General features: G+C 39.7%; 1 long non-coding RNA gene across 2 annotated transcripts; it reads right to left on the bottom strand.

Moving 5' to 3' along the window:
* On the bottom strand, positions 1 to 27594 carry LOC146755708 (uncharacterized). Of its 2 annotated transcripts, none has more exons than XR_014937969.1 (4): positions 26005 to 27594; positions 21298 to 21382; positions 19783 to 20003; positions 1 to 312 (listed from the first exon to the last, which is right to left on the bottom strand). It is a non-coding gene; the product is annotated as an uncharacterized LOC146755708 (long non-coding RNA). The 2 variants fall into 2 exon arrangements; XR_014937970.1 differs by lacking the exon at positions 1 to 312 and adding an exon at positions 11048 to 14291.

Raw genomic sequence — 27594 nt, 5'->3', positions numbered from 1 at the left:
GATATCATTAAGTTCCCTCTAAACCTCAAAGCACATACTTTTAGACACCAAGTATTCCCAGTACTGTAATTTACCTCTAAGGAGGTAAAATGAACCCTCCTGTTCATTTTCACCATCTGCCACAGCACTTCTTCGTAGTTGTTAAGAACAATGTTAGATCTTTTCCGAGAAGTTCAGGGAGCCAACCCGAGAACACACTCTTCAGAGATGTCCAGGCCACTTTCAGATGTCACACAAATCCAAAGGTCCAGACTTTGAGGCCTTCTCTTGTATCAAACACTTACTGAAACCTGAAGCTTCGTCCCCAAAGGCCTGCACAGATGAATTAAAAACTCAGAATAAGTTTTCAAAGTCTCAAATTTTAATGGCTCACAAGGGGACCTGCAGGAAGGTAGGTTCTACTGTACTTCACTGATGTCATTCCCGATAGGAGCAACAACATCACAAGGGCAACAAACACACTTTGAAAGACTCCAGAAGAGAGTTGTGACCTTAATAATTTGCTTTCAGGCCTTATCTGTTTTGACGAGCTCTATTCTAGTGACCACTTTGAAGGGTTGCCAAGAGCCAGAGAAGGGAAGAGAACAGGTGCTGCTAACAGAATTCAACTTTAGACTTTGAGCTTTAACAAGCATGACTTTCTCCCAAAATCTGTCAGCTTTGGCAGCTCTCTTAAGAGCTCCTTTCCACATATCCCACATCAAACAGTTTCCCCTACAACCCTGTCACAAGAAGAAAATAGGATTTGTAGTGGTAACAGACAATACAAAAGGTGCTGGAAGAAAGATTAGGGAGAAAGGAGGAAAAGAAATGGTTGAGATAAGAGTGTTCTCCTTCATGGGTTCTCTCATTTTCTTTGGGATGGAAAAAAAAGTCTTTATTTTGAACCCCAACATAAACACTTAAACATAAGCATAAACAAGCTTATGAGCTTGTGATTGCTTCTGAATTCACACGAATACAGCTTGAGTTTCTCAACATTACTAAATCTTCCAAGTGAGAAAGCCTAGAGCATCTGTATTACATACCAAAAGACTATTCACTCCCATTAAGAAATCACTGATTTTTTCTGCCTCCAGATGTGTTTTAAGCTGCTGGGAAGCCTCAGAATTGAGCAGATTAATGCATTCTAAATGTCATTTGACAAAGGGCACTGCCGCCAATGGTTCATTCACACTGTACGGATTTAATTATCTAAATGAAGTACACTCCAAGAAGTGCACGTTGGGCTTTTTTTGTTCTTTGCAGTTGTGTTTTATTGTTGTTTTTTCTGTTATCTTTAAAAACAAAAAAACACTCCACTTCAGTTTGTATTTTTCCATTCTAATTGAAATTAATTTCCCTGGCTGTTTTATTTTTGAAAACACCTGGAACAGGGCTATTATTTCAAAGAGGTAATTATGAAATTAGAAAGATAACTACGATACTTACTTCTTTAATTACGGATATAAATAGGGACTTTAATGCAGAAATTGCTTACAGACATCTTCCTGGATTGCGCTGGAAGAAAACTGCAGAATCTGCTGCTCATCTAATTCCAAGGAGATACGAACCAAGATGAAATGAAGAGGTTGCTATATCTGCTGGAGTTCTGTCTGAAACTCTGACAAGGCCCTTGCCTCTCATAGTTCTGCTTTGGCAACCAGAGCAAAAATTGCTGGTTTTGGTTTTGCCACACAGGAGTGTGCTAAAGGAAGGTGACACTGGTGGTGTTTAAGAGCAGGTGAGATAAGCCCACCCCAGGCACAAAATGGCCACAGTTGGTGTGGGGCTGCCCAAGGCCTTTGGGTCTTCTCCCAGGCCCACAGCACTGTGCATTTGGGTCTCCAGACCAGGAACACCCAGCATAGACCTGAGAGACAGCAGCAACACAGCCAACAATCAGAGCTAAGTGCAGTTATTCACCAGTCCTGTTCAAAGCCCTCTGTTATTTTAGCCGGCCGTAGCAACAGCGATAATTAGGCACTCTTAACACAGCACAGTGCTTTTCAGAAATCAAGGCCCTTTCCTCCTCCACAAGAGCCGTGTCAAGGGGCAGCTTCCACTAGTGCTGGCTGCTGACCCCTCTCTGACATGACTTGATCGTTTGCAGTTATTGATCTCAGCTCTTTTTTCTCCCAAGCCACCTGCCAGGTAATAAAAATCTGCATCAGAATGCAAGGCACACAGGGTGCTGAGAGCCAGCAGCAACATTTGTCTTACAGACCTGGAAACCTGGCAGTGTCGATAGGGGCCAGTTATCACAGCGCTGTGTGATCTTTCTGCTGAGGCTGTAAATAACTTCCATCAGCATCCGAATAGGGACAGAGAGAATCTGCCACATTAACTACAGAAGCGAAGTGCTGCTTTGTCAATGGCAGAAGACACTGTTAAGCAACATAAACAGCGTTGACAAGATCTCTAAAGACTCCCTGAGTTTAAAAGGGAAGGTTTAGGATGCTGAACTTTTGATGCACCATCATTAATCGAGCCTTGCCTTTCTTCTGAATGTGTTTGTATGCATGCCCAATGCAAGCATTTCAAAATGTTTTAATTGAGTCCTATAAGGGTACATGACATTTCACTCCTAGTCTCACTCAGATGGCAAAATTCTGGATCCTTTTGCTCTCCAAAGCACCTCCATATGCCAGCAGAAACAAACAGATCCACTGTTTGAGATAAAAGCATGTGGGCGCTACAGGGATCTGCCTCTTTTCCTACTTACTCTTTCCTCCAGTGTGCAACCCCAGCAAGTGCTTTACATGGCTTTGTACCTGCATTAAGCCCCACCTTCCAAAAGCCCACATTGTGCCAATTTTACACTGAAAAGTCAGTGTAGTAAGCCAGCATAATGATGTAATAAAAGTGATGAAGAACTAGAGTTAGTGCCAATGCTTTTGCCAAAGAAGTAAGGCTTACAGATCTGACTGACTGCTTTTCCTATTCCCATTCCAGATCTCTAGCCCTGAATGAGCTAAAGTAAGCTGCAAGAGAAGACAGATTCAGTAAAAATTAGGCAGAAAAATAAGGGGGGGGGGGAGAAATAAAGGCAAACTCACAACAGCTGTTCTTCAGCGTGGCACACAGATTTACACAGATCCAAAGTGTGGAAACCAAAGCAAAACAAAGCGAAGGTCCATGCTTACAGAAGAAACTAGTTAGTCTGGGTCTTTGAGGGACAAACTAGACCATACATTTTACAAGGAAAACCCAAACTCCAAATGCATTTTGCTAATCCTCAGACCTTCAAAGATCTTTCCTGCAGTTCTGCCTGTCTCATCACCTGGAGTCTATTAAACATTGTTCACTGAAGAAACTATTCGTCATGAGGGTGAAATTTGCTGAATTTACTAGTGTTTTATGAATCTACAAGAACCACAATCTAGAAGACACATCAGGACACCTTTGATCCCATTTTGCTACCTTACATAAATCAGCTGTAAGCTCAAAGGTGGAGTGGTTTTGTACAGTCTCTTCATTTTCAGCAAGATACATTGAAAGTAAGCCTGGAATATGAACGTATTTTTATGCCAAGTGTATTGGCTAGCTTTGGGAACTGATAACACACGTACCAGACTTCCATTTCATCTCAATTTCTTTTATAGATAGTGATTAAAGCCTGTTGTAGTTAAAGGGGTTTCTGAACACACATATAGAATGATTCAGTGGTTTCGCTCAAGTTTTTGGATGACAGTGGTCCATTCTAATACCACTAAGCTCAGGAGGGATGGGGCAGGGGAAGAGGGAAGTAAACTTATATTTAATCTCCATGAGTAACTATCTCTCAGTAATTGTCACTGAAGCATCCCTGGTGGTGTAGACACAGAAGTTGACAAGACAGTGGGCTTTTTCCTTATTAATACATTCAGATCTAGAGGACCTTTTCTTGCTATCCCAATCTAGTCCCTTTAATAAACAGTAAATTATCTGTTTAGAAATAATCTTTGCTTCAGTTTAGTTGTTTAAAGCATTGCATCAGGAGACATTTTACTCATCTTCTTACTTCAGATAGATCTACGATGCACAGATAAATGGATGGTCATATATTTAAGGAAGATTTTAAATGCATTTTTTAGTAGATGTCAAAAAGGATAGCATTTTATAACCAAAAAATGAACACTGGAAAAAAACAGAAGCAGACATGCTGAGAAAAGTCCAGTCTGCTGTTTTTGTAGATCACACAATAATTTGACATAGGTTAGGAAATTTCTTTTAACCACTGTCTGTGCCTCCCTTAAACCTTAATGGAGTACAAAGATTACCTTCCAAAACTTAGGACCGCATATTACTTAAGCTTTTCTGGCCAAGTTTTTTCCCCTTTTCTTCAACGTGATTAGAAATATGAAAAGATTTGAACCACTGGAGCTAAGGACTGAGTTCTCCTTTACACAAAAGTAAAATGAGGCAGAACTCCAAAGAGAACACATCTCCAAAACTGAATAGATTGCACCAAACAATCCTTATCTTGAGGTTATGTTTTCCTACTGAAAAACAATAAAAAAACTCACTTATCTAACAATTTCAAATGGGTAGCTTATGAGATCCAGCACTTTGGGGCCACAGAATATATATATTTTTTAAATGAACTGAATTTATGAAAGTACTTACATTGCATCATTACTCTCAGAGCTAAAATCCTTAACTTAGAATAGAGACTTGAAGCTAGATTTGCTCCTAAAAGCAAGATTTTTCTGGGGAATGTAGTTATTAGTTATCTCCCTGGAAAGTTGCAACTCAGAAAACTTCACTCAATTGCAGCCTTTTCCTGGAAGAAATTAAGCTCTTTATTCATTTTCTTATTTGACTGGAAATTGTCATATCTGAAATTATTCTTCAGAGCCTGCCCAGGAAGGCCACAATGGTAATGGTGCAAAGCCAGGCTGGAATGAGCGCAGCTAAGGCTGCACCCCAGCTCTTCTTTCCATTGTCTCTCTTTAGGGAGATTCAAAACTAATTCTCCAAAATGAGCGTTGCAGACACCTGCTTAAATGGAAGGCACCCAAAGCTCTGCCTCTTGAAGCTGTGATACCATGCAGGAAGGAACCCTCAAGACATCAAGGACTCAAGTCCCTGCCCTGTCCTCCACAGAACCTAAGAGGGGTATCTTTTCTGTATTCTGTTACAGAGGCATGCAATGCCAGTTTTTTTAGTCAAGAATCCTCCCACCATCATCCCCATTGGGAAAAATAAAATAAAATAAAATAAAATAAAATAAAATAAAATAAAATAAAAAAAAATCACATATAGCATTAGTGGAGGCCTCTCCACCAAGTACCCAATCCAGAACCAGTAGAAGCAAAAAAAGCACCTTCTCTCCTAGACTTTTTACTCAGATGTAGCAAAGGAGTTTCCTACAGCCTGTCACCTAATGCAGAACTCAGCAATGATGAAGTAACACAAATCAGTATCACCCAAGGATTCTACCTTGTTTATCATACAAGATCTACAAATTCTGCAAATTTAGACCGATTTCAGTAACTGCATCTTCAAAAGCCAAGATGGTACACATACTACACTGTCACATTGTTGCATGACCTCTAACACCCATTGTATTTCAAATTATTTTCCAGCATTACTAATGCTGAAGAGCACATATTTTCAAGTTCTCATTCCCTTTTTCTTTTGAGATACTTTGATGACTCATATTACGAAGTTTTATTACAACACAAGTATGATTCTGCTCTATCAACACTTGCATTCAAACTGGATCCCCAGTGAATTAAAAGTCATATACTTCACATACAGCTGCAGAGCCTGATACAGCTCCTCTACTGAAAACTGAGTCACTTCCAGATGAGACTTGAAGCCAAGACAGTGTTCTGTGCACACACACACAACCAGACACAAAGCTCTCCCAGTTTCAGCACTATTCTTTTTATAGGCATTTTATAAAATCATTGAGCTTTGTTTTTTTTTAAGTGACATTTCTGACACCAGCAGCCAAGAAAAAAAAATAAAACTGAAGTTAAAGCTGTTGTTCTACATTTAATGTGCTGCATTGTGAGGCAACACGGGTCACACATCTGCATCTGTCACTTTGAAATGCGTCTGGCAGGTCTTGACAAAAAACAAAGATCAATAAGGTAAAAGGCATAGCTGGACATTACAAGCAGTGCTGGCCATCACCGCCTGGTCCCCAGGCTGACAACACTTGTGCACTCTGTGAAATGTCCTAAGTTGCAACAAAGCCTCCTATGCAAGCATGGTTTTTGTTTTAGTTTGGTTTTCTGTCTTTGTTCACTTTTCAAAGCTCATTCTAACATGGTTTCATAACCAAAAAAATAAAAAAGATAAAGTTTCTTGTTTTGTATAATTTGGCTTCCTCAGATTTGCTAATTCTGCTGAATTCTCCTAGTAACTGCCTCACTATGTAGCACGCAGCAGAGGTCTGATACCTTCCCTACTGAGACAAGTAGCATTGCCTTCTCCTTTGGGCTCTCCATACTCTTCCAAATTATTCTGATTGATATAGACCTCGATCCATGCTAATTATGCAGAGCTTCCCTTATAAAGTGTAGTTGCCATAGGAACAGTACCGGGTGAACAGGTGCATGGAAAGCTGTGATATATTAAATGACAGCTACCCTCTGCCACTGCGATGCAGATTGCCATTCTCAGGGTTTATTTATAGCAGGTAGTAATTAATCTGTGTGAATCTCATTTCATTGCGAAGGAAAAAACAAAAACGCACAGAATCATTAGCAAGATTCCTAATTACATCCATACCTTTGATTCTCAGAATTTTGTTGCCATCAGACAACCCTAACACAGAACTACTGGATTATTATTTGTGTGGAGCTGTCATTATGAGAAACTCTAAGCTGTCGCCTGTAACAAATACCTTCTTACAGCTACCACATTAAAACTTGCATTAGCGTTGCTGCAGTGGAGCAACAAAATAGTTTTTACCCTTTAAAAAAGTAAAGAAACAAAAAGGAGATATAAGCTTTAGTTGGCTTTTAAATGGAGGCTCCTAATTCTGGAATGGGAATCAAGTGTACAGAAACCTGAATTTAGCCCAGACACCAACTGTTTCTGTGCCTGAAGCAAGCCCCTTAACCTCCGTTTCTCAGTCACTGTCTCTCAGGTGTTAGGTGAACTAAGAGCAAACAGTCTGAAAGCACTTCAAAGATGAAAAAACGACTCGTTATGCTATGAAAGGGATAAGCACTGTAATTTAAATGACTGCATGAAGTAGACTCATCTACCAGGCATACCAGGCATGACTCAGCCTGGTGTCTTAGAGCTGCTTGCGTAAAGTAGATAAGCTTGAGAAGACAAAACTAAACTACATTTTCTGTGGCTGATGAGAACAATGATTCTCATAGCGAGGCACTACTAGCACCAGGTAGAGTACGTGGATCTTGCCTGTGTCTCAGTTTTCATCCTCTTGCTTTCTTATTATTATGTTTATGATCACAGTTAGCAGCAAACACTCCAAGAAAATAGAAGTGATAGAAAATGATCACATTCTCAAAACACTCTTCTAAAAGTTTTGTCAGTACACACCTCAGATGAAAACATACAGTGATTCCCAGTCGCTGTTAGGGATGCCATTGGAAACATTCTTACAGGCAAGTGTTAGAATCACAGCAGTGTTATGGGATACCCTGCAGAACATTATTCTAGAAATCATGCAAAGGATCCACATCAAGATTTAATTTCAGCTACATTCCAAAACAGCATTTCGTTCGTGGTTCACCAGGTTCATATTAGAACCCTGTAGGCAACAGGTAAACTTGCAGTTCTAAGATAAAGCAAAAAATCACAATGATGTAGCAATTACTCATTTCTTGAATAGACCCAGTTAAATCACAGCATGAAAAATGAAGGCTACATAGGTATATGCCTAACCTGCTGGGAAATCCTCCCATGATAAAATCCTTCTTGAGAATATAAATATTTCACAGAAATGGGTTACACATGGTCTGAACCCTGATATTAATCGCTGCCTACTCAGACCATGACCTAGTTTTTAAGCTAAGCACATTCCACCTTTGCAACAGGCTCTACCAAGCTTAGTTCTGATGCTGGATAATACAGGGCAATAGAGAGAACATAACTCCTGCTATTGAGAAACTAAATCCCCTTTTACTGAGTCTTATACTAGACCTGCCTATATTTGATCAAATCCAAGAGATCTGATGAACATGAATTGAAATTCATTAGCAGTGTTTCCACATCATTATAGAAAATGAGGTCTCAGAACAATGGAAATGAGTTACTCTTGCAGACGAGACTGTTTCCACATCCAGGCTTGCGTGCTAAAGCTTTCTTCCAACTGGCCAGGAAGACCCACACCATTCTTAGTCTCAAGCAGATATTGCCCTGTTAGACCAGGCATAGCTGGAGAATGGGATGCTGTAACTTTAACTGCTGCTTGTATCCAGCATGAGTCAGGGACACTGAGCAGCCTGCAGACAGTTTATATGTGCTTTGTACCAGTTAAAATGTTGCTAAACTGGGCAAACCCAAACAGATTTCATCCTACTTCACGCAGCAAGAGAGGCCTGAGTATTAATGCAAAACTTTAGTTGGCAGGATATCAAACCTGAACCTCTCGAATCAGCTCATTGCTCAAAAATCCCCATTCAGGCCAATTTTTTTCCTAAGTGTTCCCTGCCTAATTAAAGATCCCAACCTAATTCACAGGTCAGAATTCCTCATGTTTTCCTACATCTGCCACAGGCCTCAAAAAATGAAAGAACACAGAGGCCAGCTTGGCAATTGGGAGCTCACATCTACTGGATGTTAACATGTAACCTCACAAGTTTCATCAGTTCCTTCAAAATCACTTCTTTTATCCCCAGTACCTGAATTGTCAGCTAGGAGAAGCTGCTGATAGCTTCTGAAGCTTACTGCATTACGTACTTGGTCTTCAAAACCAAAACCACATGGAGAACTGACCTTTGTAAACATGCTTTTTTCACTGTCTCTTCCTGATGCTGCTCCTTTGCTTACTGCACCTCACCATGGAGTCTAGTCCCAGTCAGACTGCAGCTTCCCCCAGTAGGACCTCTCTCATTTTTAATCACACAACCACAGAACAGCAATAGTTCATAATGTAGTATATAACAGAGTTATGGTCAATCAAGGACATGGGCAAGAAAAGCACTGAATGGAAAGAGAAAATACTTCATTCTCCCCACCTCTCGCTAAGAGATGTTGGGGGGGAAAAAAAAAAAGACAAATTCTTTTACACCCAGGAGCTTGTCTTTTTTTTCCTTCCAACTCTACCCATTAGTTTAATAAAAGACAGTACTTGCTTTGCCTAATAATTATTAGGTCTAATGTCAAGAGAGTTAAGGTCTTAGTTAAACTCTATTTAAGCAGGATTTTAAATTTAAGCATGCAAACTTAGCACTCTTTACTGTGAGAGATCCCTTGTGTGCCTGTGTAAAAGAAGAAGGTGGACTGTATGGGTCACTGCTAGAACTCATTTAGAAATAGCAACCTGGATTATTTTTTTCTCCTCTCCCTTAGCAAAACCAGAAATATTAAAATGCAACACATGATTTCCACTAAGGCATTGGTTTTTACATGAAGCATATCAAGTACTCCATTTTGAACGCCTCCTCAGGGTCTCCCTTCTAAAGAAGCATCATGCAGTTCTAAGCTAAGGACCATACAACAGCCCTCTTCTGCAAATTCACATTCAGCTTGTGATTACTGTGTCACTTTTTCTAGGTGACACGACGTTTCTGCATCCAGAGGACAAGAGGAAAAGTTTTTCTGTTCTGCTAACGCAGGTTCCAAAGGTCTGATTCCTTATGAATCCATAAAAACAATCTCACAAGAGTTAACGCAGAATCAAAACTTATCACAGACTGATTACACCGCTGGGAAAATTGTCAGTAAAGGAAAAAGGGACCCACTATAATAACCCACATTCAAATTCCACTGCATGGCTGAAAAAGAGTCAGCTAGAATGACATCCAAACTAAACTTAGATTTGTGCAATCTGTGGAAAATACGTAATAACCATCAAGGTTTGGGTCCAGCAAACTTCTGGACAATTAAGGAAACCTTTTGTTGTTGTTTTGTTTTTAAATCAACAGGATTAACAACACACAGGAAATGGTCTTTATGAAGAAATCCAAGGCCTGCCTATCCAACTGTCTGTACAATTCATTGTCCGGTTTACTTCATGCTAACTTTGTCTTTCAGCCAAGCCAGCAAAGAGTTTCTCTATAATATTTACAAGAAAGCTTCGTTTCATTTCAGTCCTTTCCCCCAATCCCAAAAGGAAACTTCTCTTTTCTTCATTGAACACACTCCCCTTTTACATTGCTTTGATAATTCCCACTTCATCGGCCTTTGTCAGAACTGTCATCTTTTCACTTCTGGAAAACCTTACTGGGATGTATCTCGGGACATGGCATCAGTGACACTTTAGTGACCACAGAGTTTGCTGTTGAATGAGCCCAACCTGCTGACCCTCAGATTAGAAGTTAGGTACCACAGCAGGTCTCTGCTAGAGCTTCAGAGCAAGCAGCAAAACAGTAAAACATTTGGTAGGGAAAGGAGAGGCATCATCAAATAGCACAAACTTTCAGTATATGCAGAGACAGGAGGAAAGCTATCCATTGCAAATACTGTATCATTTTGGTTTATTTTCCAATCAGCCTCATCTTTCTCTTGCTTACCAGATTACTGCAAGGCACGGCTGCAGTTGTCCCAGGGCTCCCAGGCTCTGAAGGCAGCTTTCACTGAAGAGAATGGATTTTCCTCATAAGGATCCTCACCCTGCCTGGAAACTCTCAGTCAAGCATGCTCTGTGTGCCATGCACCCTGAACCAACTAGTTTAGACCATGCTTGTTTAGACAAAGAAAAAGGAAAGATCAGATCAAATTTCACTGGGATGTTTGAAGCCACTGAGGACTGCCAGTCCCACAGATGGCAAGCCTAGAAGAAACAACCAGCAGAAAAAATTAAGGGCACAATTATCTCAGAAGATACAATTGTTACAAGGTACGAGTGCACTGTATCCTAAAAATTTATGAAGAAACTTAAATTTATATTTATATACATGTATGTATGTATATACATATATACATACATACATAAAATAGATATTCAAAGAGAAGAGATGAGAATTCAGAGCCATCAGCTGCTATGGGACATCGATAGTCCATTGTGATGCAATTCCTGATCATTTTAGCTAATAAGCCAATAGATTGATCTACCCATGCAATCCCTGCAAACCCAGCTCTGTGCTCAGCAGGCATTTTGCAGAGGATATTGCATCTTTTTTACTGCAGCTTGAAGTAGATCAAAATTCAACCTCAGCAGAGGCACAACCAACAGCTGCTGCTCCCTAGCACAGAAAAAAGCCATTGGAGTGCTTTTCAAAGCTAACCTTCTCAAGCTTGTGCCTGTGACCTGCTCCCCTCTCCATTCTGACCTCACCCAGGAAGCTTGCCTTCCTTGTAGCACATTCATTTTGTCTCTTTTGCATGGGTTGTACAGGCTGCTGTGTTTTCTTTTCCATCCACATCTTCACCCTCATCCTTCCCCCTACCTTTTTTTTTACTTCTTTTTTTATACTGTGCAGGCAAGCTGCCAGCATTAACACTTTGGTTAAGGACTAAGCTCAATCACTGGCCTGTTTCAATACAAATCCCTGAGCTGCTCTCCTGGGGGAAACAGGTTCTTCACTCCCCACTCCTCATTCAGTTTTCCCTCAGGAAACACCCGGCAGGGAACAGGCAGGGACTGGCACTGTACCCCGGAAGGACAGAGGAATAACTGGCTCAGACACTGCCCTCAGACCCAATGCACCTTCGTTCAGTGAGAAATAAGGTAAGCAAATAAAAAAGCAGGGGAGAAGTTTCTCACCGCTTGCCCTACTCTGCTTTTGGGACATGCATCCAAATAGCTCAGAACTGTTCATACAAACACCTCATAGTGTGCACATCTCCATTAAATCAACACAGAAGCTTTTCCAGATAAATCTTCTCTGGAGAACAAACTTGGAAAACATGTGATTCTATTTCTCTCCTCACCTCATTAATTAATGTGGGAGCGTTGTCTGACTCCCACATCCCGATCTGCTGCTGAACTGGTCTCTCTGGGCTGCTCTGCACATTGAGGCTCTTCTCACACATTACCACATGCCTCCTGCTCATCGAGATTCAAGTGCAAAACTCACACATCTATTTTTTTGTCTGTTTACCGATCAAGACGAAGGTATCCTAAATTGACCTTTTCAGGAATTGCTGTCTTTAATACAGTTACTCCTCTAAGAAGCCCAGCCCTACACAACCCTATCAGAGTAGAGAAACAAAACAAAAAAGGGAGAGTGGTGCCCAAGGTTCATGTTCTCCTCCACCTGCATACAAACCATTCTCACTGGATTCTGTCCTTGAAGCAGCTTTTACGCCAGCCTGCAGCCCGCTGTCTCTTGGGCAGAGTGCTTGTACTTCCAAACACAAACACCTTCCAGCAGGAGAGCAACTCTCAGCAGTTCTCCTCTACTCTTGTTGTCTCAAGCATAGCAACCTTGTTTAGTATGACTGAATATTAAGACAGTCTTAAAAGCATGTTCTTATCTTCCTCCTTGCCCCACAATTGCTTCTAACTAATGTCTTCACTGATGTAGCAAAGTTATAAGCAATTAGTAAGTTCTAAATAAGGTGATTTGGCTTGCTGCAGGTTTTTGTTCTGAATTTAAAACTTAAGCATTTTTTCAGTGCCAGCCCGTTGCCTCCAACAGTCAAGACAAACAACCAAGGAGCGAGTTTTAGGACTGAGTCTCCCCTCACCTTAAGAATTCTAATCCACACCTTTTCACAGCACCCAGGTATACCTTGCCAGTGCCTGATTATTCCAGGTCACTCAAACCCTAGCTAGTGTGCGCACAACTCACCAAGGCAGACTGCTGGCTTCTTGCCCCCTCAAATCATCTTCCCAGCTCCAAGGCAGTCACAGGACACACTCAAGATGTGTTTCATGAATAAACTTGTTTGGAGTCACAATGCCCAAACAGGTCACAGAATTAGTCCAAGAAATAAACTGATGTGGGGCAGAGGGAGTGACGTCTTCTTTTTCACCCAGGTAATCTCAAGAGTCAGCTTTCCAGCACAGACCTGCAAACTGCAGCACAAGGCACCTGAACCACATGCCAGCTTTCTCCCTGAGGAAAATAGATAGCAGAGCCAATCCGACTCCTTCAGAGAAGAGCAGCTAGTCAGACAGAAGGAGAGAAGGGACTACTAAAAGCTGAGCCAATCCAGCAATAGGAAGCCAAGTCAAATCCATAAAGATATGTCCTTGGTTTTGGATTTTGGCTTGTTTTAAGGATTTTTCTCAGTGGTGTTCATGTTTGGTGAACTTTTTGTTGCTGTTGTTCTTGTGTTTTGTTTTTTAAATATAGTGTTCTTGAAGAGTTAAACTCACTCAAGTTCATTTTACAATGAAATCGGAATGTTTTAGATGGAAACAACCTCTTATAAGTGTAATCCTATATTCCTAATAAGCAGAATTAACAGTTCTAGGACCACTGTTCTCTCACACACTGTAATGGAGAGCATTATACCAGCAATGGACCATCTGGAACAACAGGCAGGGAGAGCCTTGGAGGATCAGAATGGATAACCATTTGCAGACTACATGGTTTTGGGGGAGTGAGACTTTAATAGCAGAGTGCAAGCATCTGTTTTCCCAGATACATGATCTGATTTGAACCATGACTCTTTGATACTGGTACCTACTGTTTTACTAGAGCCAAGTGGCTCTAAACAATGTCTATTCAGTTACTGCTAGAGAGAAATAAACAAATTAACAAGCTTATTTTCAATAAAGTTTTGAATTGGAAGAAGAATTTACTTATGTTGTGTAAATCTCCAGCTAGAAATTAAAATATCTGGACTTGGTTTAATTACATTTTGAATGTGGCCCCCAATAGGACTCTGTAACCTTTAGGGTTTAATAACTTCAGCTCATTTAATGTCCTTTCATTACATTACTGTAGCAATCCAAGAGTAAGGTTTGAAAACTAAAACTCTGTGCTTCCTCCTGGGCTTTCCCATATGTTCACCATCTTTAGCTTAGACTCCCAGGATACTCACGCCAAGTCTTACAAAATTGCCTTAGCAGAACAGAAAAATATCTTCTTTCACTTTATTCTATATACTTATTCTTTGTAGAGGAAGGAAAGGGGAAAAAAAGTTTGCCAAGCAATGCTCTGCTGAGTACCTACAGAAGATCCTGCCTAACTTCATGGAGAAAATCCAGGCAGCTCTCCTCATCCAGCCCCAGGAATAGGTCAGATAGCAAGGTACAGGCCCAAGACTGGCTGCTATGTTATGACCTGTTAAAAGACAGATTGCCCAACTTAAAACCTGCCACTAATAACCATGAATTTGAAAAACTCTGGATGAAGAGTCATAGAATTAACCAGACTGGAAGAGGCTTTTGGAGGTTGCATAATCCAACCATGCTCAAAACAGGGCTAACTTGCCCTAGTTGTAACAGCAAAGGACCCATTTGACAAAGTCTCCTACAGCACCTCCACTTCTCTCCTATGCATTATGTCAAATGAAGTGTTTTAGAATGTGGTTCTTGTGCTGACAGGCAGAATTAAAACATCTGGAGACTACATTTTCACATCTATGAACTCTAATGTCAAGGCAAAAATCATACTGGTGTGCAGGAAAGCAGAACCACAGAAATGCAGAGCGGGAGGCCAGTAGATGGGAAGCACCTCACTGCAGGAACCACTCTGTGCTGACACCACAGGTGGGCTGCACATCACTGAGCTTCAGAGCTGATGACTGTGATACAAACATCTACTCTCCCTCCATAATCAGTGGAAAGAAATAAACCTCTCAGGCACAATTAATCTGACCTATTTAAGTGTTGCTTTAAGATAGCAGGAATTGCACTCGAGAATCTACTGACTGTCCTGATGTGATCTCCACTGACTCTAAAGAGACATAGTTGTAAGGAGATGAATCCTACCCAGTGATTGCTTTTACTCACAGCAAACCTTAAAATAGAAATAATGTGCATATGTGAACAAAGCAGGGGTGGAATATACCTTTCAAAGCCAATACCACTCAATGGAGACTGTAAAAGGATAGCGTTTCTCTTACAGTGAATAGATACAAATCTGTACAAAAGACTATCTAAAAATACATAGACATACACTTATAAGTGTTTCTCAGAGTTCCTTTCAACTACAATTTCTGCATCTCCAGGCAGCTGTCCCCCTTCATTAACAAGTGCGAATACATATCGAGATGCCTCTGCTCCACAAACAAACTGAATTCATGCTTTTACTTTACAGGGTGCTTTAAGAAAAAATATATATGTGTATATATATATATATATATTTTAATGACACCTCATTAATTTTTTTTCCTAAATCCTGTTCATAATAAACTAATTTCTCATGGCCCAATAACAGTGTGGATAGGAGGATGTTCTCTCCATGGATTAACATCAGGACTGTAAGTCCCAGTGCCACAATTTGGCCATGCCCACACAGACAAGTACTCTTCCCTCATTTGCCACTAAGGAAAGATTAGGACATCGTTTAATTTCTAGACTGTTCTAAATCCAGAACTGCTAGAAACAGAAAAGACCAAGATTCTTTTGATTCAGAGCTACTAGATATTGGAAAACACTGTGAAATTAATGCAACAGCCCAGAAAGGGAATGCAGTACATGGAGTGCTAACGCACAGATATAGAGTCTGCTGGCATATTTTTTCTTGTCTAAAAGCAGCCATAAGGAAGAGCAGCTCTTCAAAGCTCAAAGCCCAAGAGGACATAGCAGTTGCAATGCTCCACTACGAAATGAGAAATGCATGCAGGACGTTTCAGCCCTATTGTGAACCTATTTCCTAAGAGAAGGTCAACTCAGAGAGGCACGGAGGGTATTCAAAAGGCAAAAGCTTTTGACCCACAGGAGCTGTTGCTATGCCTGATATGGCTCTGAACAAAGACAACTCTTAAATCCAGGTATTATACACATATAGAGCACTTATACTTGAGTGCATAAAATAGCCACTAGGGCAATTACCATTTAAAACCATAAAGGCAATGTTATAACAGAAGTCTAGTGTTGAACATCCTCTAAATATTATGGATATAAGTTAAGGTTTTAAGCCTGATACCTACTCCACTACAAAATGAACGTGAAAACTGCAGCACCAGACTATAATCCGACGTAGGTTTAATCAAGACTGAAATTTGTCACTACAGACCTACATTTAATTTAACAAATACATAGGTGAAACATCTGTGAATCTACCACGGCAAGTTTCAACTTGATGTTATGCGCCCCATGTTTAACACAGGCCAAAAAGACAAAGCTCTGATGATGGAAAGCCTCAAATCAGGAACAAACAGCTCCAGATTTGTATGGCTTTGTACTGCTGCCATAGCACCCATATATGTCATTTATGTATACAAATCCACTCATACACACTGCTGAGCTATTACCAAATCTTGAAAGGAATTTCCCAGCTGCACAAAAATGAACTACCACTTGGGCTAGCAAATGAATTTGTATGTGCAGCAATAACATCTGATTGATGTCACTGTCACATTCTCTTTAGTTTCAGAGAATTTGATAACCCCATCAGATACTGCTGCTGTGAGGAGAATCCCTATTTGTTAATCCAAATGGCATCTGTTACTGGAAAAAAGTAGAGACATCATTCCTCAAAGATGCAGTTCATATACTGTTGTTCATATATTCCCAGCTAGACATGATTTCAAGTACTCTGAAGATTAAAGAGGAGCTGTTTTGTGTTTCAATTAAGAAACAATTTGAATCAAACAATCAGCTTGCCTGCTCCTAAGGAATTATATTCTCGGTACATATATTTATGCCTACATAAATTACCTTTTGTGCATTCTCCTGAGTGTGTGTGGCATGTAGCTGTGTGTTGAGCTGCCCAGTGGGTGCTGGCAGACACCACACCTCTGTACTCATATTTGGGAGGAAGACGTACCAGCAACTGCCCCTAAGAAGTGTATTTATTGATGCTTGTACGCAAGTATGTCATGATGACCCATCGCTTCAGTTTTTCCTTCTGATCTCTTCCCCTCCCCTGCAAATCTCTGCTGAAGGCATAACAGTCCTTGAAGTATAGTTTTAAAGCAGATAAATGATTTCATTTAGGACTCGCCATAGATCCCTTTTTGTACCCAAGCTATCAAGACCAGACACTATCCTCTTCAATTCTGCTAAAAGAGCAGAATGATACAAGTACAAGAACAGAGGTAAAAGTTGAATATGACAAGATTCATGTTATAGTCAGACATCAATTATATTACAAAAGCATTTTCATTTGTGTCTCTAACAGCTCTAGAAATAAACAAAAGGAAGGCACATATGATTTAAAAGTTACATCCGATTTTTAAAAGCCTGCTTTAAAAGTTCTGATTCCTATAACATATGTAAGAGCATTGAAAGTGGAAGAAGCACATGACTCTAAATAAGTACATGAAGATTTAATGCAATACAGGGTAGGCAGTGTAACTGCCATTAGTGAAGTTGCAAGAGCAATTGACCTTATAGGACAATGATATTTTAAGTGTCTATAAACTGGTAGTAAAGATGTTTCAACATTAAGTGCCCATATAAGACTTCAATAATGTTTGCGGGGTTTTTTTTGAGTACTTCATGTTTTACTACACTGCATTTCTGGTAATAACAGAGCAAGTAAAACACAGCTTAAGATTTATAGCTTAAGATGGTCAAGAAATAAAGTCAAAGTTTTCTTTAAACGTAAATTATTTCTGCTCTCAAAAAATAACCTTAAATATCCATTGTTCACTATGCTCTCAATAAAGCAGTCTTTAATGAGACACTAAAATTTGTTTGTGGAGACTTGTTTTGTAACAGCACTGAGGACAAATCTATTCTAGCGTCATGTACAACCGTAACAGTGTTCCCTTTAACTTATCATCTTACATTACATTTTTAAATTAGAAAGACCAGATTATCTTTAACTAGCTAGTCAGCTGCAGCTGATGCGCTGAGGACCCCACAACTTCAGGTTTCTCACTCATATTGTGAGAATGGCTCTTCCTTACAGTTTCAAGCACCCAGGACTGACGAATGAAAACCTAACATGATGCACTCTGCCACAGCTACTGAATGAAATCTTGAGTGTGCAAAGCATCTGACCCAAAGCCCAGATGTAGACATGAAAGGCATGCAAAGCGTTTCCATTCAGAAATGAGCATAACAAAGCAACTTTGATTTCCCATGAATCTGACGTCCAGGATGATCAGAAGGGTGAGCGAGCACAGTGATTTTCAACCTGAGATCCATCATCCAGAGACACTGAGCCTGTTGGCCCAAGCCCCATCATCAACTAATGCAATGTGGGACTCTTACAGATGCCATGAATTCTGCAGGTTTCATTAAATGCCAGCAACTGACCAAAACATTCATAGGACTGCTCGTAAGTGTGGAATTTTGAAAGGCACAAGTTTCCCAGCCAATCAGACTAGTTTTCATATCTCCTGAGCATTATGTACCAGCATTTCCTATTTCCCTCTGATATTTTTATAATAGAAATTTATTACAAGAATTTAAATTAGCATCAACAAGATTAGTTAAGAGGTTTGTGACTTTACTAGTTTCTAGAGCATCCCCCTCATGTGATTTGACACGTGGCTGAAATTGGTTAAATTAAGTCAATGAAAAAGGGCTTGCATTACATATTTTGTTCAATTGCATCTATGCAGATTCACAAATTCTTCTTGCTTATAAAATGAAAGAGTCTGAAGTTAAATTGGATTTTATGTCATTTCCTTTAGGTTCTGTCCATAGGTTAGTACAGTGAGGTTACAAGAGTGTTCATGAAGAGCAAAACTGCTTTCCAGTTATGATTCTATTACACTGGGCTCTTCCTACCTCCTCTCTTCACAGCAACAATGTGAAATTTAATTTAATCTATTTCAGAACTGCAAAGACAAGTACTTTTTTAGCAAAGCATAAGAGGGTTATCACTTTGAAGAACCACATTAGGCACTATAGTTCAGTCTTACACAAGAGATTAATTGACATGTGCTGTAGATTAATCAGAATAAGGCTTTTCATTATGAGTGGCCAAACATAACCAAATCACTTTGGAAGCAAATTACTGACTTGCCTAGAAATATATATGCAACAATTGCAAGTTTATTATTGTTGCTTGATCAAATGAAACAACCTTTCAAAAACATTTACCTTGATTCTACATGAACCTCCTCTCACCTGCAGAATGCCTACATTAAAACTAAAACTAATCAAAAGCTACTCCACACTCAACAGGGTACTAAGTTGTCAAGCACAACTGGCATTCTCCTCTCAACAGCAGTGCTTGAGTCAAATTTCTGGCTGAAAAGGCTGCATCCTTTCATATACATCCAGTTGATAAACTATGTTCTACAAAGAGAAGTTTAATGAACAGGAAGAAAAGAAATGGAAATAGGAAAAAGAAACCACAGTTCTCCTTTTGTAGTATAGCCTTGTAACAAATAGTGCAGCGAAGAATATAGAAATTCTGATCTTTTGTCACCTGTCAAGGAATCCAAAGGAGGCAATACATGTTGTTGACACTGTGAAACCCAAACTTTTTCGTCTGACTCTCACACCCACTTTGCCCATTTTCCATTTGTTTTTAAATAAGGTCTGGAAAAAGCCCATAGAGCTACCACAGACTAAGAGCACAATTTAGGGCTGTAACACAACAGAAAGCACAACTACAACAGCAGAGGAGCAAGATCACAGGCTGCAACAAGTGAGGATTTGCTCAAACACAGCAGACACAGAAATAAAGAAAAGTAGCTACTTACTTTGAGAAGGCCTCAGGTATACAGGAATCTCCAACAAGATATCCTCACCTTCACCACCAACCCTCAAATGAGGTGCTGGAAAGGGTAGATCTTGGCTCCAGCCCTTCCAATCACTCAGACACATTACATGCACTTAAGCTCCCCTGGGTAGGCCCTGCCTTCCCACCAGGAGCTCCGTCACTGGTGCAGGCTGTGACTCAGCAGTTCTGCTTCAAGAGTATCTATGGGGAATGAAATAGAGAGAAACTTACCAACCACTGCACCGTGAAATTCCACAACATGAAGAGTATTTTCCTGAGTGCCACACCACAAAAGAAAAACCTTCATACACGTGTCCCATTTTTTCATAGGCTATTACTTTGGTTACATGCTTCACCCACCAGAAGGCAAGTTCTAGTTCAAATTCATTTTGATTCAAGTTAATTAGCATCCTTTTCATGGAAAATTATCCTGTGTAACTGCTGACATGTCAGTGCATCACATACTTGTTGATCTTTGTTTGGAAGCGGAGAAAATACATTTTTATGGCATTTCAAAAGAAAAGTACATCCACGTGGAAAAAAAAAAATCACACACTTGACTATAAAACACAAAAGAACTTCACGTGTACCAAAGCAGCAGCATCTGTACACTCAGCCCAGAAAATAATGTTTATTTCCTGTGTTAAGTGCAAGTTTCTAGCACAAATTTACTTGGTGCAATTTTGTTCTGGAAAAAAAAAATAAAATGTTAAAAACTGTTTGGATACACAGTGAAATCAGATGCAGTACATCTTTATTTTTAATGGAATAATAATTGTACCCAAATTTCATATTCAGCCTCTGAAACATTTACCAGGGAAAAAAAAACCCAACAAAGGTGTGCTGTGAAGGTTTTTTCAGCATGACTCATATTGCTGTCATAAGAGTAAAAAAGTTTGAATTGATTTTGGTTGTATTGTTTCTTTATCTATAGCAATTGTCTGTCCTCTACTATCTATCTGGCCACCTACTACTTGTGTCAAACGAAGAGATCATCTAGCAAGTGACCCCTGACTTTGATTAGGACACTGATTGCACTATTACCTGATTGCATATTTGTATTCCTTGTAAAAGAGTCTGAACTACAAGAAGAAAGTATCTAAGCTCAATTTTGAATGAAATATTTTTGTTTTGTTTTGCAATAGATTCACCTCTCCTAGCACCTATATCACACCATCTTCTAGAAGTAAACAAGTGTAAGCCTTAAGTGAGATCTGATTTTGTCACTTATCATCTAGACACAAATGGACACAGAGCAGTCTTGTAAATAAACTTACAGATAAACAGGTAAAGGGCAAAGACCAAAGATTTCAAAACAAGGTTTATATGAATAACGTGTCCTCTCTATGAACTCTGTTTGACAGTGGATTGTGCACATATGGGTTTTCCAGGGCATAGGACAGGATATGTCAGTCAGAATAAGGTCATGAGCCCAAATGCTGACAACTACATTGCATGTGGAACACAGAGCTCAAATGCCAAGACTGGGACTCACCTTCTGGCATAAACCACCCACGAATCCCAGAGCCAGCAACTACCAGCAACTCATGAGAAATGAAGCTTGCCAGCACGGGTACAACCTGGAAAACAAATCAAGGACTGATTGGCCAGAAATTTATTCCCACGTAAGGAGTATGTTATTTGATTTCCATGCCATTGTTCTTCTTTTCAGAGGAGAAGCTGAGTTATTCAAGCTCAGTTTCTCTTTGTACTTATTCAGTTCATTAGTTAATGAAGGCTTCCTTATATTAGTTAAATTCAGCCACCATTCATCTACCTGTTCCAGAGTTCACAACAGATGCCCTCTGGCACTTCACAAAGACCAGAATCTGCCTCAAAACAGGAATAATATATCTTATGAAAATGGAGATGCTATTGTTCATATGCTTTACCACTGACCTATTTCCTCTGCACTCACAGGGCTGACCTGTTCTCTATAATTTTATACTGACTAAAGCAGTAAAAGGCTGAAGTTTATTGTAATATTCCATCAGTCTTTGTTTAGCCAGAAAGGAGGAAACTGCATTCAATCTGTTTGGGTTCTTACTGAATAGTGAAGAGCTCTGTACTCATCCAAAAGCTGCAGGTTCCTCTTCTTCACTAGCAAACACTGATAGTCAGTTCCCTTCCTCAGGTCTTTTAATCCCTATTCTGCTACTACACACACCAGCTTCATTTATACCCCTACAGGTCACCTTCAGCTCTTCTCTTTCAGTCTTAATTAAAGCAAGTGGGTGCTGCCTACCTGTAAATCTTTCCCAGACTCAAAGCTGCTTCTTCTTCTCTTATTTCAGAGATGCTGATGCACACATTTTCATACTCCCAAACTGACTATCCTTGCTGGCAATCCTAACTCATTGTTTAACAGTTTGTAAGGAGCAAACTCTGAATAACGCACTGATGTGTCAATTATGTGGGGTGGCCACAAACTGCTTGCTGACATTCTTGGCAGTGCCAACACACTGCCTGCCTCTTAGCTAACTTAAGTGCTGCTGATTGTTAAAAACTCCACATTGACACCATGAAATGTGGGAAAAGGTACAGAGCTGTGGACACCACCTCACTGTGGGAGCAAAGGGGAGCCCTGCTGGTGGAGTCTTACTGATATTCAATCCCCACAAAAAAACAGAGCTTATTCCTACTCAGAATGTAACTGATCCAAGGCTTTGCAAACTTCCTACTTAAAGATTAGAGACTGCCTGACTCTAACATGAGCCATCCCAACCGTCTCAGTGAATAATGGTGCTGATTATGGATCAAAGTCTGGTAACTCAGCTTTTCCATCAGCAAACCCACAGAGGGCTGCTTTCAGTCACCTTTCTGACCAGGGTGTAGGATTGCGCACCAGAAAGTTACCACATCACTCACTTTCCGTGCTTGAATGTGAACTTCAGGATTCTGCCTTAAATATCCCCAGCTTAGGCATAACCCACTGCTCACTTGTTTTGAGAGCTTCTCTCCTGATTTGCTCAACACAGCAGACATAGTTATTTCCTAATTGCAGACAAGCTCCAGATGTAGGTCAGGGAGTATTTAGCTAGAAGAGGCTAATAAAACAAGTCCCCAAGTGATGGGCTTGTCTTTGTTTCCCTGACATTGCTTACTTTTGAACATCAGAGACTACGAGACTGTTTTGGTACAGGAAGTATGTTACGGCTGATGTAGCATAACAAATACTAGCTCTACATCCTTCTATTTAGGCTTCAATAATGTCAGAGGGCAGAAGTGACAATCAATGTATTTTGCATTCAGCAGAGATGACAGGCAGCTAAGAGCAATGGACAGACACAACATGGCAGAACAGAAGGTACTTGCCTGGAATAAATATCGTCTTTGCTCCAGGCCTTCAAGAAATAACATTTCCGGTTTAGATTAATTCGTAATGCACAATGTATGATTGCAGACCTTGATTTTGTACACAGACCTGGCCTTAAACATTGTTTGAACTGGTGTTGTCAGTCCTTTCTTGATCATTAAATTTATTTCCTAAAACTTAAGAAGCGTAAATGAAAGGCAGCTTCTGAAAAACAGTATTCAACATTTTTATGGAAAGTAGGTTTCTGGCTCTGCTCTTACTAATGCACCCTTCAATCATAAATAATAAAACTGGTGAGTTCTATCTCTTTTTCAGAAAAGTTAGATGGAACTATCACCCAGTGTATACAAAATAGGGCTTCAAAGACACCCGCACTGTAACATAATAGAAGAAATGGTGCTGAATGATGGATGGGAATCAGTTAAACTGATTTCTGGGACACGTTGTGCATTAATAAATCAGAGGCTGTGTGTTCACTGAAAGAAGCGTAGGAGGCACATTAAGAACTTTTATGGGAGTAAAGAAAAAAAAAGTTAACACTGTATTTCAAAGGAACCTACAGGAGGATTAGTACTAAAATCTTTTTATGAGCACTAATTCTGAGCACTTACATGAAGATCAAGAAAATAGTCAGCTCCACAGGAAATCCTGGAAGTTAATTTTTTTAGAAGACACTGCCACATTTCACTGCATTTAATGACAACCACGCGCTATTTCTGAAGCGCTCTTGCCCAGCTCACAGCAAAGGTATTAGTTCCAACACTGATTGCTAATTCTAACACTACAAAAACACCTTCCTGCTTAGCAAGAACACAGCTTCAGAAACCAAGAGAAAAGCACTGAAACTAGAATCAAATATACACCTTCATCATGGATCCCAAGAAGTGCCCGCTGCAACACTATATTGTGAGCAGAGAGAGAAGCCTACAAGTCCTCGTGACTTGAGTCTGCAGACAACCTCAGTGCTATCTTATCTTCACCTTCCAAGTGGCTGGCTGAACTACATTTTAAAAGGAGGAAGAAAAAAAAAGAAATAAAACTCCTCCCAACCTGAACCAAAGATTGACTCCTTGCAGCTCCCAGGGACACAGAACTTGTGTAGGCAGAGAAATTTCACCGGAAAAAGGAAAAAAACAGATATTTTGTCTTATTCATTTACAGAACGACCCTGCTGCTAATAGCACATTGAGGGTGCTGTTAGAGGCTACAGAGCAAAATGATTAAGACAACCATAGAACAGCTATATGCTAGGGAAACAACATTTCAGTTAATAAGACAAGATGGTGCAGAAGTCTGTGAACACAGAACCACTCTTCTGTCAATAAACTCTTACCCTGTTTTCCTACTTTATTCAATTACAGACTCTTAGAATAGATGTACCACCATATAGTGGGCTTATATACCATTCAGTTAAGGTAACCTAACCATAAATACTTCCATGATTTCAGTAAATTGGAAAAAAAAACACGGTAAGTGAATACAAAATATGTCCTTCATTTACTGTCATTGTAATATAGTCGAGCTACAACACAATCTTCATTTAGGCAGCTCTAGGTACTAGACCACTTTCAGCAATGGACATGTTATAGCACAAAGAAACACGGGTTTCTTGAAAGCACTCCTGCATCAAAAGCTTAGCATTGTTATGGTGTGTGCATTTTAATGGAGTGGATTGTGTTGTGTATTCATCCTACAGCTCATAGGAGACACATTTTCTAGAAAGCTAGAGGTTAGACAGCATTCTTAAGATGAAGAGCAGGCTGTTATGAGAAAACATAAAAACATGATTTGAGACAACTAAACTAGAAATTTAGAAATATATTGCAAGGCTTATAAATAATTGAAAAGAGAATGTTCCAAAGTTTTGATGTGTCATAAAAGCTTAGTTTAGAAGGTGATGAAATTATTTCAATTAAACAGAACAAATGTCAGCCGTGAATGCCTAAGCATTTTAATGTATTCATCCTGTAAAAGTACGGTGCATGCTGAGGCACGGAGGTGGTAGGGGCTCGCACAAAGGCAAGTTATTTGTGAATATAATTTGGACTGTACAAGAAATACGTTCCCAGACTGAGGAAGAGTTTCTCAATACAAAATCTGTAAAAGCTCCAGTGTTGCAGTAGAAACACTGACTTCAGAATGACAATATACAAAGATGAGGATGCAAATGGTCCAAAGCTACCGAAACAGTTTGGTCATAGCAACAGAAAAAAAAACTTCTTTAACTTGATCCTAATGCATATAAAACAGTTTTGGAACAGACTGATTCCATCGTCTTAAATGGTAGCACTCCCCACCCTGTAAAGGATACAATATTTTGTCTAACATAGGAGAAATATCTAAGTACCTAGTCAGTCCAAAGACAACATTCCCCTCAAGCAAAAACATGAACAAGGCAAAGAAGCTACGCACAAACAAATACAGTGGGTAAACCTGGTACTCAGATTATTTCCCTTTAAGAAAAAGTGACCAGAGAAAGAAAATAATCAGAAGGCAACAAGCTTTAAAGTAAACAAAAACAACCTGCTGCTTGGGCACTTCAGAAACTATCAACTGTAGGACCCCAAAAGCACTTCAGAATACAGCTGGTTTTGATACCATTTCTTCTTCTTTGAGCCTGATTCCCTCAACCAACCATATCATTGAACTTGATACCAGATTTATCATATTTGCTAAATAGTGAGCATACATTACATACAGGTGAGTAAACAACCTGTGATGGTGCCCAATACTCCAACCTGTGGAATCCAGAGATCCCAAGCTACAGACTGTGTCATATGCATGTATTCAGTATGCTGATGTACAATGTGCATTGTTAGTTATGATACATTTTCAATTTGGCTGCATCTAACAGCAGCACCATGGACTCAGCTGATGTTATATTACCTGTAGATGAAGGTCTTAGGAAGGTGGCTTTGTCACATTGTAGAGTGAGAACCAAAATCAGTACTTCAGGAAAGGTCTCTTTCAGGCAACTTCGTATTCTTACACATCTTCCTGTAGGAGAGCAAATAAATGGATGATACTTGTAGCTGCTCACAGCAGTTCCTAAACACCTAAGAACAAATGGATTTGAGTTATGACAATCATATCAAACAGACAAACATACAGAAAAATATAATACAAGCTCGAAGCACTAAAGAAGAGTGTTTATTACTGGTATTTAGCTTCTCCCAGTATCTTCCAGTCATTCTATCCAGCCAAAAACCAAAGCTTCCAGATCATACAAATAAAACCTGATTCCTTTGCTCCACAGTAATAATAATGTACTGGACTATATTTCATAGAACTTATTTGTGTCCTGCGAAACAGACTTTTCCATGACTGCCTGTTGTTAATAACCTCTCATGGGCTCACGGGAAACCTCAGTTTATGGCACAGCGGGAGAAATGTCTCCAAATAATAGTTTCATTTTAAACTTCTTTGGCAATCCAGCCAGGTGCACCAACCTCACTAAGGAACAGGGATAGAGTTCCATCTAAGAGACTGTCAGATGAGTGGTAACTCACAAAGCCAAGGAAAATGGGTATTTGGTAGGTAAAATCAGGCCTGTTGGAGACTTCACATGGGACAACTGGAAATATCAAAGGCTTGCTGAAGTGCAAGACTGAGCACAGCAAACTGAGAACAGACTACAGTAATAGCACTTAGGGAATGGTGGAAGCTGTTACACAATCATTACAAACAGAAAGAAGGCAAAACACTGCAGGTATTCAGCAATTTGTAAGAAACAGCAGCCTCTGACAGGGTGTGAGCTATGTAGACAAAGAATGATTATGGATCTTCAGGCTACAAATGAAATTCATTCCTAGGATTCAAGTGGAGAGCAAGCCAAACTTTTGTGAAGAAAACTAGGAGGAGGTCTCTTCATCACACAGAGAGAGGAACAAATGGTGATACTTAAAAAAAAAACAAAAAAGTCATGAGAAGCATAGAAAAGGGGGGAAAAAATCTTTCAATAATAATAGATGAGTCCAGAATAATCAAATGAAACACTTGGAAAATTTAGATATATGCAGCCATAAGCATAAAGCATAAGCATAAAACTACTTAAATCTGCTTTTAATTTCTATTGTAATTTTTATCTGCCCAAAATGGCTATTAGAGTTTGCTGAACAGCACAGTCATTGATATGTTGATACATGATTACACAAGGCACAATGTCACATTTGGCAATCCAAATCCTAATTAATGAACAGTCCTTGAAATAATACTAACTCGAATGATCAAAATTTAAAGTGATGAGCTTGCAGAAGGAAGCAGCATCCCATGATTTCTTTTCCACTGAACCATGAGATCTACAGGAACAAAATAGAAAATGAAAAATAAGCTTTTATGCAATCAAATTAAAGACAAAAGCAGAGAAGAAGAAAAACAATAACAGTTTCTTTATCATCCCGAGCACTGGTAGTAAGAGTAACTTATTCCTCATAGCCTGGAATGTCATGGCTGAAGCTGGAATCGAGAAATCAACAA

This window comes from Coturnix japonica, chromosome 31, assembly GCF_054131305.1.
Source record: "Coturnix japonica strain WE chromosome 31, WE-NBRP24, whole genome shotgun sequence".
In the NCBI taxonomy this organism is placed as follows: domain Eukaryota; kingdom Metazoa; phylum Chordata; class Aves; order Galliformes; family Phasianidae; genus Coturnix; species Coturnix japonica.
This window is presented reverse-complemented; position numbering and strand designations above follow the sequence as displayed.